Raw genomic sequence first — 6,193 nt, 5'->3', positions numbered from 1 at the left:
GAATTACATATAGATGATCTTGATCATGATAGGCAGCTCACAAGATCCGACAATGATAGCACAATGGGGAGAAGACAACCATCTAGCTACTGCTATGGACCCATAGTCCGGGGGTAGACTACTCACTCATCACTCCGGAGGCGACCATGGCGGTGTAGAGTCCTCCGGAGATGATTCCCCTCTCCGGCAGGGTGCCGGAGGCGATCTCCAGGATCCCCCGAGATGGGATCGGCGGCGACGGCGTCTCCGCAATGTTTTCCGTATCGTGGCTCTCGTACTCGGGGGTTTCGTCACGGAGGCTATTTGTAGGCGGAAGGGCAGGTCAAGAGGCGGCACGGGGGCCCACACCACGGCCGGCGCGGCCAAGGGGGGGCCGCGCCGCCCTAGGGTTTGGCGCCCCGTGGCCCCTCTTCGTCTCTCCTTCGGACTTCGGAAGCTTCGTGAGAAAATAGGCCTCTGGGCTTTTATTTCGTCCAATTCGAGAATATTTCTTTACTAGGATTTCGAAACCAAAAACAGCAGAAAACAAAGAATCGGCACTTCGGCATCTTGTTAATAGGTTAGTTCCATAAAATGCACGAATATGACATAAAGTGTGCATAAAACATGTAGATAACATCAATAATGTGGCATGGAACACAAGAAATTATCGATACGTTGGAGACGTATCAGCATCCCCAAGCTTAGTTCTGCTCGTCCCGAGCAGGTAAAACGATAACAAAGATAATTTCTCGAGTGACATGCCATCATAAACTTGATCATACTATTTGTAAAGCATATGTAGTGAATGCAGCGATCAAAACAATGTGTATGACATGAGTAAACAAGTGAATCATAAAGCAAAGACTTTTCATGAATAGCATTTCAAGACAAGCATCAATAAGTCTTGCATAAGAGTTAACTCATAAAGCAATAATTCAAAGTAAAGGTATTGAAGCAACACAAAAGAAGATTAAGTTTCAGCGGTTGCTTTCAACTTGTAACATGTATATCTCATGGATATTGTCAACATAGAGTAATATAATAAGTGCAATAAGCAAGTATGTAAGAATCAATGCACAGTTCACACAAGTGTTTGCTTCTTGAGGTGGAGAGAAATAGGTGAACCGACTCAACATTGAAAGTAAAAGAATGGTCCTCATAGAGGAAAAGCATCGATTGCTATATTTGTGCTAGAGCTTTGATTTTGAAAACATGAAACAATTTTGTCAACGGTAGTAATAAAGCATATGCATCATGTAAATTATATCTTATAAGTTGCAAGCCTCATGCATAGTGTACTAATAGTGCTCGCACCTTGTCCTAATTAGCTTGGACTACCTGGATTATCACCGCAATACATATGCTTTAACCAAGTATCACAAAGGGGTACCTCTATGCCACCTGTACAAAGGTCTAAGGAGAAAGCTCGCATTTGGATTTCTCGCTTTTGATTATTCTCAACTTAGACATCCATACCGGGACAACATAGACAACGAGATAATGGACTCCTCTTTTAATGCTTTAAGCATTCAACAACAATTAATTCTTTTCTCATTAGAGATTTGAGGATGTTTGTCCAAAACTGAAACTTCCACCATGGAACATGGCTTTAGTTAGCGGCCCAATGTTCTTCTCTCACAATATGCATGCTCAAACCATTCAACTCAGTGTAGATCGCCCTTACTTCAGACAAGACGAACATGCATAGCAACTCACATGAAATTCAACAACAAGTTGATGGCGTTCCCAGTAAACATGGTTATCGCACAACAAGCAACTTAATAAGAGATAAAGTGCATAATTACATATTCAATACCACAATAGTTTTTAAGCTATTTGTCCCATGAGCTATATATTGCAAAGGTGAATGATGGAATTTTAAAGGTAGCACTCAAGCAATTTACTTTGGAATGGCTGGAAAATACCATGTAGTAGGTAGGTATGGTGGACACAAATGGCATAGTGGTTGGCTCAAGTATTTTGGATGCATGAGAAGTATTCCCTCTCGATACAAGGTTTAGGCTAGCAAGGTTATTTGAGGCAAACACAAGGATGAACTAGTACAGCAAAACTCACATAAAAGACATATTGAAAGCATTATAATACTCTATACCGTCTTCCTTGTTGTTCAAACTCAAAACTAGAAATTATCTAGACCTTAGAGAAACCAAATATGCAAACCAAATTTTAGCATGCTCTATGTATTTCTTCATTAATGGGTGCAAAGCATATGATGCAAGAGCTTAAACATGAGCACAACAATTGCCAAGTATCACATTACCCAAAACATTTATAGCAATTACTACATGTATCATTTTCCAATTCCAACCATATAACAATTTAACGAAGGAGAAACTTCGCCATGAATACTATGAGTAGAAACCAAGGACATATTTGTCCATATGCTACAGCGGAGTGTGTATCTCTCCCATGAAGTGAATGCTAGGATCCATTTTATTCAAACAAAACAAAAACAAAAACAAAACGACGCTCCAAGAAAAAGCACATAAGATGTGGCCGAATAAAAATGTAGTTTCAGGGGAGGAACCTGATAATTTGTTGATGAAGAAGGGGATGCCTTGGGCATCCCCAAGCTTAGACGCTTGAGTCTTCTTGATATATGCAGGGGTGAACCACCGGGCGCATCCCCAAGCTTAGAGCTTTCACTCTCCTTGATCATGTTGCATCATACTCCTCTCTTGATCCTTGAAAACTTCCTCCACACCAAACTCGAAACAACTCATTAGAGGGTTAGTGCACAATATAAATTGACATATTCAGAGGTGACACAATCATTCTTAACACTTCTGGACATTGCATAATGCTACTGGACATTAGTGGATCAAAGAAATTCATCCAACATAGCGAAAGAGGCAATGCGAAATAAAAGGCAGAATCTGTCAAAACAGAACAGTTCGTATTGACGAATTTTAAAATGGCACCAGACTTGCTCAAATGAAAATGCTCAAATTGAATGAAAGTTGCGTACATATCTGAGGATCATGCACGTAAATTGGCATAATTTTCTGAGCTTCCTGCAGGGCAGTGGGCTCAGATTCGTGACAGCAAAGAAATCTGGAACTGCGCAGTAATCCAAATCTAGTACTTACTTTTCTATCAACGGCTTAACTTGGCACAACAAAACTCAAAACTAAGATAAGGAGAGGTTGCTACAGTAGTAAACAACTTCCAAGACACAAAATAGAAACAAAGTACTGTAGGTAAAAACATGGGTTGTCTCCCATAAGCGCTTTTTTAACGCCTTTCAGCTAGGCGCAAAAGTGTGTATCAAGTATTATCGAAGGGTGGTGCATCAACATTACCTTGGGCCTTACCCTTACCTTTATTATTGTTTTTCTTTCCCTTTGGTTTAGGAAATATACGAGTTTCTCCTGGTATAGAGGTGAATTTCAAAGTGCCTTCTCCAACATCAATGACTGCTCCCAATAGTTTCAGCAGGGATCTTCCGAGTGTGAGTTTTCCTGTTTCAACAACAAGATAATCAATGGATATTGTTCTCCCACAAATAGTTGTATGCACACCTGCGGCTATTCCTTTAGGGATTATAGTAGAGTTATCAATGAGAGTTATCTTTTCTCCTCCTTCCTCAACTCCCCAAAGTTTCAAAGATTTATAAATACTTTCGTGCATAAGGCAAAATTCATACATAATATCACAAGTAGGCATGGAGTGTTCGATCACCGATAAAAATTTTAACTGAAGGATCCCACAATGAGAGTTTAGAGTTCACTAAGACTTGTTCAAGACGATTACGAACGTGGCAATAGTTATCATTCAAGCGAGATGTACTTATCTCCGCAGTATTTAATCTACTATATATGCTAGCGAGGACTGAATCAAAGTTATTAGCTGAATCATATGATGCAACCAACTTCTTTATGGCATTAAAAGCTTGATCCCCATTGCAATGAAGGAAATCTCCTCCCACTAAAGTATCCAAAGCGTATCTATAGCGAACCATAAGACCAAAATAAAAATTACTAAGGAGCAAACTTAGAGTCATTTGAGGTTCAGTTTCACGATAAGAAGTAAAAATTCTAGACCAAGCATCCTTAAAACTCTCCTCATCCCCTTGTTTAAAAGTGAAGACTAATTCTTCAGGCGAAGAAGTAACGGGTTCAGAGCTAGACATGGTAACAAAAGTAACTAAAATTTTTTGTATTTTTAATATAGAGTGCAAGACAATAAAGCAAACTAGATAAAGTAAATGCAAGTAAACTAATTTTTTTGTGTTTTCGATATAGCAAACAAGATAGCAAATAAAGTAAAACTAGCAACTAATTTTTTTTTGTATTTTGATTTAGTGCAGCAAACAAAGTAGTAAATAAAATAAAGCAAGACAAAAACAAAGTAAAGAGATTGAGAAGTGGAGACTCCCCTTGCAGCGTGTCTTGATCTCCCCGACAACGGCGCCGGAAAATATGCTTGATGGCGTGTATTTCACACGTTCGTTGGGCAACCCCAAGAGGAAGGTATGATGAGCACAAGCAGCAAGTTTTCCCTCGTAAAGAAACCAAGGTTTATCGAACCAGGAGGAGCCAAGAAGCACGTTGAAGGTTGATGGCGGCGGGATGTAGTGCGGCGCAACACCGCAGATTCCGGCGCCAACGTGGAACCCGCACAACACAACCAAGCTACTTTGCCCCAACGAAACAAAGTGAGGTTGTCAATCTCACCGGCTTGCTGTAACAAAGGATTAACCGTATTGTGTGGAATATGATTGTTTGCAGAGAAAACAAGAGAACAAGTATTGCAGTAGATTGTATTTCAAGAAAGAGAATTGGACCGGGGTCCACAGCTCACTAGAGGTGTCTCTCCCATAAGACGAACAAGCATGTTGGGTGAACAAATTACAGCTTGGGCAATTGACAAATAAAGAGAGCATGACAATGCACATACATATCATGATGAGTATAGTGAGATTTAATTGGGCATTACGACAAAGTACATAGACCGCCATCCAACTCGCATCTATGCCTAAAAAGTCCACCTTCAGAGTTATCATCCGAACCCCTCCAAGTATTAAGTTGCAAAGCAACAGACAATTGCATTAAGTATGGTGCGTAATGTAATCAACAACTACATCCTTAGACATAGCATCAATGTTTTATCCCTAGTGGCAACAAAGACAACACAACCTTAGAACTTTCTCGTCATCGTCCCAGGTGTCAATGCAGGCATGAACCCACTATCGAGCATAAATACTCCCTCTTGGAGTTAAAAGCATCTACTTGGCCAGCAGCATCTACTAATAACGGAGAGCATGCAAGATCATAAACAACACATAAGCATAACTTTGATAATCAACATAACAAGTATTCTCTATTCATCGGATCCCAACAAACGCAACATATAGAATTACATATAGATGATCTTGATCATGATAGGCAGCTCACAAGATCCGACAATGATAGCACAATGGGGAGAAGACAACCATCTAGCTACCGCTATGGACCCATAGTCCAGGGGTAGACTACTCACTCATCACTCCGGAGGCGACCATGGCGGTGTAGAGTCCTCCGGGAGATGATTCCCCTCTCCGCAGGGTGCCGGAGGCGATCTCCAGGATCCCCCGAGATGGGATCGGCGGCGACGGCGTCTCGCAATGTTTTCCGTATCGTGGCTCTCTGTACCGGGGGTTTCGTCACGGAGGCTATTTGTAGGCGGAAGGGCAGGTCAAGAGGCGGCACAGGGGGCCCACACCACGGGCCGGCGCGGCCAAGGGGGGGCCGCGCCGCCCTAGGGCTTGGCGCCCCGTGGCCCCTCTTCGTCTCTCCTTCGGACTTCCGGAAGCTTCGTGAGAAAATAGGCCTCTCGGGCTTTTATTTCGTCCAATTCCGAGAATATTTCTTTACTAGGATTTCTGAAACCAAAAACAGCAGAAAACAAAGAATCGGCACTTCGGCATCTTGTTAATAGGTTAGTTCCGTAAAATGCACGAATATGACATAAAGTGTGCATAAAACATGTAGATAACATCAATAATGTGGCATGGAACACAAGAAATTATCGATACGTTGGAGACGTATCACACCCCCTCCGACGAGCCGCCGGCCAAGCGCTTCTGCCCCTGGCCGGGGAACCTCAGCGACTTCGACAGCGACGACGACGACGCTGACGAGGAGGACGAGGACAACGAAGGCCCGGTCGGCGGCCGCCGGGCAGCGGCGACGACGAGCCCGCCGGGAGT

This window comes from Lolium rigidum, chromosome 6 (genome assembly GCF_022539505.1).
Source record: "Lolium rigidum isolate FL_2022 chromosome 6, APGP_CSIRO_Lrig_0.1, whole genome shotgun sequence".
Taxonomy (NCBI): Eukaryota; Viridiplantae; Streptophyta; class Magnoliopsida; order Poales; family Poaceae; genus Lolium; species Lolium rigidum.
This window is presented reverse-complemented; position numbering follows the sequence as displayed.